This window comes from Octopus sinensis, linkage group LG4 (assembly GCF_006345805.1).
Source record: "Octopus sinensis linkage group LG4, ASM634580v1, whole genome shotgun sequence".
Taxonomy (NCBI): domain Eukaryota; kingdom Metazoa; phylum Mollusca; class Cephalopoda; order Octopoda; family Octopodidae; genus Octopus; species Octopus sinensis.
This window is the reverse complement of record NC_043000.1, coordinates 70,460,112-70,473,393: the sequence shown is the minus strand read 5'-3', so window position 1 is coordinate 70,473,393 and position 13,282 is coordinate 70,460,112.

Here is a 13,282-nt window from a genome sequence, read left to right as displayed (position 1 = left end):
GAATATATGCGTGACCGCCGCCTTCAATCGCTGGGTCCCAAGTCCCCGATGACTGCTGCTAGTGGTCAAACTTCTACGACCCCCTTGCCTCGCTAACTACCACGATAGGCAAGCGGGTCGTGCTTCCGGTGGTTCGCGCATGCGCGAGAGGGCCCTTCCTTTCTCTGCCTTGGTAAAGGCACCAACACGCGCGAAATACGAATGGACCGTGCGCGAGCGCGCCGTTGTAGGATCACTACAGATCTATTATCACTGTTATCGTTCTTAAAGGTACGTGACTACTCCCGCTGTAGTAATCTTGTCTTCCTGCTGCTTCTGTTGCTAATTGTAAACAAATGTCACTGCTAATAATGAAATATCGTCTTCCAGAGGAGTTATTAAAAAAGTCTACTCAGAGACTCAGTGAGTTGCAAATACAATGAGACAATAAATCTGACATGTGTTGGATGTAAAAATTAACAAAATTTCGCAGTGCTTCGCCTGTCATGTCAACAAATGATAATTATGTTTTCTTTATTAGTCACTAAGAGCTCGAAATGATACAATAAAATATAATGTGAAATGGGACAATCAAGGTATATCAAAACGAAGGAATGGGAGAAAGGTGTAAAACGATTAAAGTGGGTAATAGAAAACACAATTGCTGAGAAATAAATAAAAATATAAATAGTGTAACAAAGCACAATAATAGAAACATGATAAATTAAACCATGACAAATATTTTGACTTGTCGTTCACACACAAGTGAGAAGCGACTGATTAGGTCGGGTTAGTGTATTCTAGGCCTCCGGCCGACCGTTATTACTCGAACTGATGCCATGTAGGTGCCTATTAGCATTTTTTTTTAATGGAATGAATGGGTTGAGGAAGATAACCAACATTTTTACAACACTCGTTTTTCAGTTTTGCAACACTGTTCTACTAGTGTACCAACGTCTGTCCTTCGAGTGTCTGTTATATTCCAACCCCAACAATCTTTGATTCAGTAACCAATACATCTACAGAAAACACCAGCACTACAGATATGTGATTTTTATCCCTTAGATGTTGGTTCGATCTTCGAAGAATGCTGAACCTCAGTTCATAGTCCTCTCACCATTGCCTTCAGGATTACTCTCCAGAGGGACATCATTGTTGTTTTCGAGAGGTTGCTCCCATCACCCGTTTTTGATGTTTTCTGTTAGTGCTTACTTCTCATTTTGGGGCACTGCTTTCTCTTTTCCCTATTGTGCTCAACTTTCCTCTGCGTCAACTTCCCCTCTCCACAAGACGACGGATTGCTGCTGCTTAATGCCGTCCTAACATCATTATTGACTACTGGTCAATGCTCCTGGGGCGCCTACACGCACGCACACACACATACGCACACACACATACACACATAGATACACACACATACACATAATAATCTATTTAAATAAATTGTGGAAAAAAGAATTTCTTATTCTAAAAGAATTATAATAAGAATTATATTATTGTGACCATCCTTTTTGGTCAGGCACTTTGATCACTGGAACTGTTTTATTAATGCTAAAATGTGTTTAAGCGTATTTTTGAAAATCTAATAATAAAACTCTTCAGCCAGTATCGTTTTTAGTAACTGTATTAAATTTTTACATTTGGAGGATAAATGTGCAAATAAAACTTTTCTCTGTCTTTTGATATTTCCAGCGACCACCCAAGAATAAAAATGTAAATGTTGAAAAAAATTTGTTGCTATTTTCATCAAAATCAGTGTTTAGAATTTAGAAAATAATACTGTATAACAAAGGTTAATCAACACAATCTTTTGGACAATATAACAAATCTTTTATCGTTTTATTTGTTTTAGTCATTAGATTGTGGCTATGCTGGGGTATCACTTTGAAGGATTTTAGCCGAACAATTCGACCCCAGGACTTACTATTATTTTTAAGCTCAGTACTTATTTAATCGGTTTTTGCCGAACCGCTAAGTTACCGGAACGTAAACACACAAACTTCAGTTGTCAAGCATTTGCTGGGGTACAAACACAGACACAGTCACACACACACACACACACACACACACACACACACACACACACACACACACACACACCACACGACGGGCTTCTTTTAGTTTCTATCTTCCAAATTCACTCATAAGGCTTTGGTCGGCCAAAGACATTTGCCGAAGGTACCACGCAGTGGGACTGTGATTGGGAAATTTGTACATAATACAGATGGAGTTTCAACATCCTAAGTTGCAATACGGTCGATGGATCGGTCTGGTTACGGAGGAGAAGCGACGAGCAAATTCCATATCCGCGCATTTTCTGATTTTCATTCAATTTTCTGTCTAACTTGAAGTTCTCGAGTGGTTTTACATGAATCTTTCTCAATGACGGTCTTTAATTGACCGTCATCGATGATAGATGGGCGTCCACTACGCTCACGATCTTCAAGGCTCAGGTATCCACTGCAAAATCGTTTAGACCATTTTCAAGCTAACCACTCACTGGTTATTTCCTCACCAAACGTTTCGTTGGCTTTTTTTTATTTCCCATGCCGAGACACACAGAGGGGACAATACAGTAAAACATGTGGGACATAAAACATATAAAATAAAGCAAAAATGTATGATATAATGCATGAAAACATGATTATAAAAAATGGAAATGGAACCACTCGCTCCACTTACGAGTAGCCTCGATCCTTCTAAAAGATCAATTCCCGTCTCCTCTAACCACTTATCATAAGTTGTGAACCTGGAAGTGAGTTTCAGCTGCAGTTCATCTCCCAAGAACAATATCCGACCTTAAACGCAAGTATTCTCTCCTCCTGCTTCTTATCCACACACTTGTGATACTCCTCAATGTTATCAAACCCAGCAGTTTTTTGCCTTGAGGGAGGGGTTTTGAGATTCTTTTGTTTTTGTGTTGGATGGGAATGGGTAGGCTTGGTGTCTGCAGGAAAAGGGTGGATCTGAGAGGGTGTGGGTGTGATGGGTGTGGAATGGGGTTTACACTTTAGTTCACTTGCCTTTTTCCTTTTTCTTCCTAAAGCTTTTTCTCATTTCATCAGTTTCCGCTACTTCCTCTTCTTTTTTGGTTTCTTCCTTTCTGCGGCTCTCTTCTTTATCCTCCTCCATATTATCTGGTTGTTTTTCCTCTGGTTTTCTTGACCTTACCGTGCTCTAATGCGGCCTGAAGGGCCACATTTAAAGCAGCGTGGAACTCTTCCTTCCACCTTGACTGTCATTACTGTTTCTTCCATAGTTATTGAATCGTGATCCTTTCCAACGCTTCTTTCGATCCCTGTACTTCATATTCAGTGATTGTCCTCTCCAGTTTACGCAATCCCTTTTCGTGGCCAGGACAGCATCTGCCACCCAGGCCACATAGATTTCCTGTGGGATTTCTTCGACAGTAATTCTCGTTGTCTCATTGCTCTATACTGAGCAAAGCACCACTTCTTCGCTCCGTATTGTAGTCGCTGCCCGTTTACTTGCTGCTGCTGCTGCATTTCGAAATCTTACTTCCACTGTGCCAGACGTTGAACCTCTCGCCAGGTACACTATGTCATCCCAAATCGGCCTTAGCGCCTTTTCTACTTGTTCCGTCGTGATGACAAAAATCTTTCATTTACTTATCGAAAAGGTTCCATAGTTTATTGTTTTTACCTTAATTCCGTTTCTTACTTCTTGCGGGGGCGACAGCTTTACTTCGAACCCATCTCGGTTCATTTCACTGCTGTGTTTTCCTAGCTTCTCAATATTTAGTTCGGTCTCCTTACACCTTGCTGCATCAGCAAAATTTTTTTCTCTGTTCTCAGTTTCTGGTCCATTTTCTGGACCGCCTCCAGCAATTCCTCCTCGGGCGATGATATGTCCGAGAAACTATAATTTTCTTTAGACATCCTTTACCGAGCTATCCCTCGTCTTACGAGAAGAGAAAGCACCAAAGTGCTTCCAGTGCGGCCAACTAGGATATATCCGCATGGAATGCAAAAAGGGAGAGGAGGAGGAGGCAGAAGGAGAAGAGAAGAAAGATAACCAGAGAGAAAACCAGAAAGAAAACCAGATAGGGAACAAAAGAAAAATATAACAAACAGTACAAGTTAAAACGGTGCCTGCAGACAAGAGACCGAAGAAGGCGGCTAAGAGAGAGAACGAAGAGAGAGGACTAGTGGCAATTAATACAGAGGACAAAGAGTTAATGTGAGAAGTAAATTTGAAGAAGACAATAAAAAGGATGGATGAACAGTCTGACAAATATGAAAATTATGACATATATGACATTGATTTAAAAAAATCATAAAATCCTGAAAAATAAATTCAGGAAAACAGTTGGAGCAATGAGGAAAGACTTTCATCCTTCCCTGTTTAATGATTTACTGGCTCTGATTCTGCGAGCGACAAAGAAAGAGAGGTGGAGACTTCTTCTCCACCTGATACCACTGAATAACTCCCAAACCTCTCTACACTTCAGTGTAGAGAGGTTTGGGAGTAAAACTGGTAAAGGTGGGGTATTGGTACATTTAGACCAACCTAAGGCTTTCGATAGGGTTGACCATCAGTACCTGGTGACTGTTCTTGCACAGTTCGGCTTGGGTCTTCGCTTCCTTAGGTGGATGATACAGTTGTATGATAACATTGACTCGATCCTTCGGGTGAACTGTTTTTTTTATCAAGACCGTTCTATATCAAACGTTTGGTTCGCCAAGAGTATCCGCTCTCACCGCTTTTGTATGTGATGGCTCTTGAGCATTTACTGCGAAAGTTGAGTGGCATCCTGAGATAACCAGGATGTGGAGAGTCGGTTTCAGCTTATGCGGATGACATCACCATCTGCGTGACCAAAAGGCCAGTGAGGTTTACGAGACGGTGGCAGGAGCAAAAATTAACCGGGAAAAATCGGTCGGGTTGCAACTCGGCCCTGGCGGGGGATCAAGTCGATGCCTTCAGACAGCGTCGTTGGACGTTGGACGGAGGGACCGGTTAAGTTGCTAGGGGTCTGGTTTGGTCCAGGTAGAGAAGAACTGGGCTGAGGTGTCGAGCAGGGTGACACACATAGTCAAGACCTGGTCTTGGAGGTGGCCAATGTGTTCATCGCATCGGTTATTACCTACCGCCTGACATTCGTTCCTTGCCCGGGTTCGTGGTTGATCAAGTTGGAGAGACAGCTCTTTCACTTTTTGTGGAAGGGCTCGAGGCCACTTGTAAGACGCTCTATTTGCTGTCAAAGACCGTTAAAAGGCGGACTAGATATGCCTTGGCTAATGATGCACAAGCACGCGCTAAGTTTAAGGCATCTCTGGATTCTTCTGGATGGTGAATGGGTGTGGTTTTCGCTGGCGAAACAGATGTTTCTCTCGTTCACTAGTTTCGGTGGACAGGAAGCCAGGTGCTCTCGTAGATCAAAGTTGAGGGAGTGGCATACGGAGTGTCGCAAGGCACTCCTGTTATTCCGTTGCTCGGATAATGCCAGCGGTGGGGGTTCTACAGCATTTTTCTATTGAGGTTTGGGTGAGGCTGAGTGCGACGATGACCTGGGGGAGATTCTGGGTCTCGGATTTATTTAACTTGACAGCCTGCTTTTTCGTACGTTCGGGTTGAGGACGCTGGTTAACTTTCAAAAGTCCTTAACCTGGCAATGTTACAGAAATGCCTTGCCCGTTCGGGATAAACTTGCAAGACATGGTCAATGCGACTCTCCGACCTGTCCAAGATGCGAACAGGATAGGGAAACCGTCCCGCACGCTATTGTGCAGTGTCCGGAGGTGTCGGAGATGTGGGCTTATGCAGAACACCTGTTGTCTAGTACAAAGAGAATACAGCTGTCGATTGAGTCAATTATAAAAATTGACTCGCCGGAATTTTTATCAAATGAAGGTAAGAATTGTTTTCCCATCGTAGTGGTAATAGCGAAAGAGGTGGCATGGAAGACAAGGATGAAAGGAATAATGAAATGTAGCTTCGTCTCTGGCCTTGCCTTACAGATGTATTTTGCCTTTCATTTGAAAAGCAAAATATGGCCAAAGCGGAGGTGTCTGTCAGAGAAAATGTTTAATGAAAGATGGAAATATGTAGCACGAGTGTTGCGAGTGATTGTAGCCGAATGAATAGGCGATAATGTGTCTCAAAAGGTATCAGCGGTGGTTGGGGCTCGTGGGTAGGAGCTAAACCCAAGCACCACTCCATTTGTTGTGTCTTTTATGTTGCATTCATTCATTCGTGTAATATTTTTATGTCAATTTTAATCGCATTTTATTGTAAAATCATTCGTTTATCTGACCTCAGATTGTACCATCCCCATCTATGTTAGCCCCTAGTGGGCAATAAAGAAATCAACTCTTGAAAAATCCACCACCGGGGGCATTCCTTTAAAGTATACCGGTCCGTCTGTCTTTATCACAAATTTACGGTACATTTTTCTCAGATTGTCTCTCCTTTCATTATTCACCAATATACAACTCTCGTCTTCTCTGAATCTCTCCTTTGGTAACTTCACTCTTATCAGACTCTTCCACTTTGAAATTTTCTTCTCTACCTCTAAGCTTTTCTTGTAAAAGATAATATATCCCTTATTCTCGCCAGACTTCATATCTTCTGGTCTCCTCTCTGGAAGCGGTTCTTTATCTTTTTTTTCTTTATCCCTTATTCTCGCCAGACTTCATATCTTCTGGTCTCCTCTCTGGAAGCGGTTCTTTATCTTTTTTTTCCGCCTACCCTGCTTCTGCTGTCTTTGTCTGTAAACTCTTCCCTTGCTTGCCTTTTTTCTTCTCTTGGGGGCTGACCGACCCGTCACACCCTTATTTTGTCGCTTTCATTCTTTCCTCTATCTCTTCTTTCTCTTACTCATGGTTTTTATTTTCCCTCTTTTCCGTTTCTGTCTCTATTTCTTCTTTCTCTTCTTTCTCACTCATCACCGAATCAGTCAGTTTATTTTTCTATAAGGGGTACTTCAATGTCATGTGTCCCCTTTCACCGCAGATGTAGCAATTGGGTCTGCGACCCTCTACTATTACATTCAGGGAATTTTTCCCTTCAATCTCTACTTGGTAGGGAAGCCTTTCTATATCTTCAAATGTGGCGAATAGCCACATCTCCACTCCACCTCCCCACTAATTTAACATCTCCGTTCTTCCATCATCTCTAAACTCCGGCTTATCCTCGGTGGCTGCTGTAATGGTTGCTACCAACCACTCTGTCTTAATCTCTGACCCAGACGATACGCCTTCCCTTATATGTGGGCAACAGCGCCACCTTGTCTGTCCTCAGGATACCTATGGAGTGTGAGGCCTCCTCTTCTTCAGTTGCAAACCTCACCTCCACTGTTCCATACCTCCTTCCTCTGCTTACAAATGTCGCTTCTTGCATGATATTCCCTGGGCACTCCTCCACGTCTTCTTCCGATATCTTCTCAATTTTATTTGTGGCGACCGCTTGCGTGCGATACACCACTGTTTTCCTCCTCTTTTCTTTCATTGACTCTTGTGGGGGAACCAGCTTGATTGCTCCTTCCCCCTTCTTCATCACACACAAACTTTTCGTTAATTCCTCCATCCAAGTGTACCCTCCTGGCTTTCAACTGTAATGCTGCCTTTGCCGTAGCAGCTTTCGCGTGGCTCTCCATAATGCTACCACCTTCTTGTTCTTGTTATTTTTTATCGGTGGTAGCCTTGTGGGTACTGGCCTCCTTGGCCGAGGCTACCGCCTTCTCTTTTCCGTTTTCAGTGTTGGTGGTATCCCCCTGGGTACTGGCCTCCTCGGCCGAGGCTACCAGTTCCTCATTGGTTTTATTCTTATTTCCGCATACTGACCTTTGGTGCCCCTTCCTTCCGCACCGGAAGCACCGAGGTCACCTTCCTTCAACCTGGATGATTAAGGCTGCGTCCTCTGCTATCTGCAGCCTATCGGGCAGTTCCTCTAAATCTGTAGGGGAACCTTGAGCTAGGACCTCCAGCGATTGTCCCTTCCAATTCTGAGAAGGATGTCTTTTTACTTGTATCACTTCCAGCTTGTCCTCCCTATTGAAGAGGAGCATGGCAATGACCCATGCTACATCAACATCAGGAGGAACGTTTGCAATTTTTATTCGGGACGTTCTACGTCCCAAATATAATGGCAACAATGCCATTTTCTCATTCTGCAAGGTTTGAGCCGAATATTCTTTTGCCTTTTCAGCCGACTCAAAGCTTGCTTCCACCGTTGCATATTTATTTCCGCGGGTCAGGAAGGCAACATCCCTCATCACTGACCCGAGGCACCGTTCAACGTCTCCCTCCCCAAATCTTTCCACTTTTCTGTCCCTCAAACAAAATGTTTCACAAATAATCGTTTCTGCCTTTCCACCGTTCGCAATATCTAGCGGGGGAGAAAACCCACTCCCTCCTCCCTCTTCCGCGACTCCTGCAAATAGCCCTTGCACTTCTGCCCTTCCAACTATAATAACCTCGTGCTGCTGACCCAAAGCAGCGGCACAGTTCATTGCAACTGGTTCCACAGTTGACGCCACAACACAAAAGGCACTTCCCCAAAGGAAACATTCCTCTACAACGAGATGCAAAGTTCAAGCAAATCCCTCCCTCGAGGGGGAGGGCAGCAACAACAACTACAGCAACATCCATAAAACAGCAACGATACAAACAGCAAGGCAATAACAATATCAATCCTGCAACAGGCGACAATTAACCAAATCGACCCACAATTCTCCAACGTAGCTCCGATAACTAGAACAACAGGTGATTGTAACAATAGTGAAAAAAATATCAATGTTAATTTATTGATATATATCATACTTAATGTAAATACATCATTGAAAGTCAAGTTACTGCGGTATTTGTCCAGAGATAACATCTCTTGTGGATGTGCCACGTTTAAGAATACAATATATATCGACGAGAGGCGAAAATCGTCCCAGTAACGGCTAGCGAGAACGCCAGGTGCATTTCGGTCAATCTAAACATGTAGCTGGCTGTGATAAGATCACAGCCAGCTACATGTTATATATATTTGTAAGTCCTGGTGTTTTTGTTATGTATTTGTCTGAATATTTTTTTATCATGCCTAATGCACCTACTATGATAGGAATTGTTTCTGTTTTTAGATTCCACATTCTGGTTACCTCTATTTCCAGGTCTTTGTATTTTGAAAGTTTCTCCATTTCTTTTAGAGAAACGTTGTCATCTGCTGGTATTGATACATCAATTAGAAAGCATTATTATTATTATTATTATTATTATTATTATTATTATTATTATTATCATTATCATTATTATTATTATTATTATTATTATTATTATTATTATTATTATTATTATTATTATTTTTATCATCATCATCATTACTGTTGTTGTAGTCGTCGTTGTTGTTGTTGTTGCTGTTAGTGTGGCGAACTAGCAGAATCGTTAGCACACCGGGTGAAATGCTTAGCGGTATTTCGTCCGTTTTTACGTCCTGAGTTCAAATTCCGCCGAGGTCGACTTTGTCTTTCATCCTTTCGGTGTCGATTAAATAAGTACTAGTTACGCACTAGGTCGATGTAATCGACTTAATCCTTCCCCAAGTTTGAGGCCGATTATTATTATTATTATTATTATTATTATTATTATTATTATTATTATTATTATCATCATCATTATTATTATTATTATTATTATTATTATTATCATCATCATCATTATTATTATTATTATTATTATTATTATTATTATTATTATTATTATTATTATTATTATTATTATCATCATTATTATTATTATTATTATTATTATTATTATTATTATTATTATTATCATCATCATTATTATTATTATTATCATCATCATCATTATTTTTATTATTATCACCATCATCATCATCATCATCATCATCATTACTGTTGTTGTTAAGGTGGCGAACTGGCACGCCGGGCAAAATGCTTAGCCGTATTTCGTCCGTCTTTACGTTTCTGAGTTCAAATTCCGCCGAGGCTGACTTTGCCTTTCATCCTTTCGAATTCGAAAGAATAAGTACCTGTTGAGCACTGGGATCTATGTAATTGACTAAACCCCTCTCCCAAAATTGCTGGCCTTCTGTCAAAATTTAAAACCTGTTAGAGGTTTTGCCGACGAGACGCGGTAAATAAGCAAAGAAATTTTTATAAATGAAAATAAATTTAAAAGTATAAAATGTATGTTGGATAAATATGGGAGAAATGTGACACTGAATATCTCGTGATCTGTCCAGCAAGAAACTAATTAGCAGACTAGGAACAAATAGTAGAAGAGTAGAGCGGACAGCATAACAACAGGTAAAAATATGTCTGCGACAATTTGAAAGATCAAAACTTAAATAGCCAGGAGGAGAAAAATATGAAACTCTCGAGAAGAGACTCACCTCAGAAGAGGAGGCAATAGCCACCCTAACGAGCGACAAATTCATCTTCATCCCCAGTTATCTTGGCTGAAGAGTGTTCAAAATATAAATATTAATTATACTACCAGAAATCAACATCTGCTGGTTGGTGACAGCGGTTTCCTTTGACATGGGAGACAAAAACCAGTATTCTGCAGATGCAGAGAATACAGAAGCAGAACTGGTTAGGACAGAGTATACAGTTGTTAATACAGGCAGATCAACATAGCATCGAGGTCATCCCGGACCAGATGTCACAAAGCTTAACATATATGTCTGTTGAGGACCGACGGCTGAGATGTCACCTCTGCTGGATGAAATCTCAAGACCTTTTGTCCACAGCAAAGGAAGCCAACACTGCTGCCGACACCATCACCAGCAGCAGCAGCAGCAGTAGGAACAACAGCAACAGCATCAACGGAGGAAGGTAGCCATAACATCACCAACAACAGGACCGAAACTAACAACTTCAAAAATAGCAGCAACAACAATTACTGCAGCATCCACAGTATCCAACAACAACAGCTACATCAACAAAACACCGAAAACCTCCCCTAGACATACCCCTCCCCTTTTCGAGCCATTCAGACACGTCTTGTAATGAAGTCCAAGAAAAGAAAGAGGAACGAAACACACACCAGCAGAAAAAGGTCGCAGATACGAACAAATGAGGGAGATGCCTTTGAGCAGCAATGCTCAAACACCACTTCCAACCACAGCTATACTCACATTGTCAACATCATCCTTGTCACTACCACAACTGCCATCACTATTACAGACACCACACTACAAGCACAAAGTTACTCACGCGCGCAACATTTTGATAAATTTTTGATAACAAAATTTAAACATCATTAACTACACTGCCATAACACGACCAACAAATCACTAATGCAATACATACACTACCATACAAACGTCACTCAGAAAAATTTCATTACATCGACAACCAACATACCAAACCTACTCATACAAATCATACAAATAACACAAAACACATGTATAACAAAAAAAAAACAAATACATCGATGAGGTAGGAAATTTTACAAAAAACGTTAACAAAGGACTTTACAAAGAACGCCTTGTGGAAACGCCCACATCAAACCAGAGGGATGGAACACCTATCCCTCGTTTCTCACAAAACTACGGTAAATAGCTCTTTCCTTTTCTTCGTTTATTTTATTGTCCAACATGACCTTGCTCAGAATAGGCAGTGTAAATGTACGTGGCCTGGGGTCGCCTTGGAATCAAAGCCACCTACTCATTAACCTCAGATCACTAAGTTTAGATGTCGTGGTTGTCAGTGAACTGCCATGCCCGTTTTCGGTGAATACGAGATTTACTTATCTCCATGTCAACCGGTAATGAGTGGGGTGAAACTGCAGTTTTGTTCAAGAGAGGACTGGATCTGAAGATAATGGTCGTTTCCCTGGGCCCAGAATGTAAGTTGGTGGCCCTGAATATGAACAGTAGTAACCACTTTCAGATTGGTGGCTATTTATACTTCAACAGGGGCAGAAGATCCAGCTTTCTCCAGATATCTGGAAGTTTTCCGACCAATGTCTCCACCTTTAGTGCTAATGAGTGACTCTGGGAGGGCATCTTCGACGCGTGCCTTAGATCGTGTGTTCGTGTGGGTCTAGCTGTTTGAAGAAGTGGGTGCAAAAGTCTCACAAACTTGCTCAGACGTTTTCAACCGTCTGACAAGTACCGACTGAATTTGCTGAATGTGCCAGTGTGGTCGTGGACAAACTGCATCGGGTCATCTAGGGGCATCAGAAGTAACTTTTTAATGAGTGAATTATTTTTTCAGATCTAGTAAATGATGTGCATAAAACAATTTTGTCGTATATTTGTCGCAAAGAAATTTTCGATTTATTTACTTTTCTTCTCGAAACAAGAAAAAAGAACAATAACCAAAACAAAAACATCAAAAGAACTGTATGCATATGAAAAGAAGTAAAATTTCATCTCTTCATAAATGCCCCTATAATAAGTACTTGTAGTTACTATTGTTGCTTCTGGCATTGCTCTTGTTCGCAGAATCGCTAGCACGCTGGGCAAAATGCTTAGCGACATTTCGCCCCTCTCTAAGTTCTGAGTTCAAATTCCGCCGAGGTAGATTTTGCATTTCATTCTTTCGGGATTGATAAATTAAGTACCACTTGAGCACTGAGGTCGATGTAAATGATTTATCCACTTCCTGGAATTACTGACCTTGTGCCAAAATTTGAAACTATTATTAACAATAATAATTTCTAAAGTATTTTATATTTTGAGTCGAAATCTTATTGTATTTCTAAAATATTTTGGTGTTATTTTGAATTTTCAACTATCTTAAAATGTTTCTTTCACTTTTAACTTTTTCCTCTTTATAATATTTGTCGATTTTTAATAAGTCAAAATTATTATTATAAATTATTTTCAAACAGAGGAAATGTTTGAAAAAATTAGGGTAACGTGCATATTCCGAAACTCCGCCTTAGAATTATTGTGAATTAGAGTGCCAACTCAAAAAGTTTTGAAGCCCATTTATTAAGCAGGAACACCTTGCGGTGTTCTTGCTCAATAAGTGTCATTAACTATTATATAAATTTTTTTTTAATGTCCATAGTAGTTCAAATAGTACAACTTTTTACATTTAGCAGTTATCGTTTAGAACAGGTGTTCTCAACCATTTTTTTTACCTATGGATCCCTTTGGTTACTATTTTCTTCTGGTTGACCCCCATAACCCAAAAAATCTTACATGTACCCTCAAGGGCTATATGGACCCTGGTTGAGAACCACTGATTTAGAATAAGTTCAAAGTGACTCCAATCCATGGAATTAGAATTTATCCTAGATAATAACTTAGAATATTGGTAGTATAGTGGGCAGTATACTTTTTATAACAATAAACCGCTGTGCTGAGTATACAATCT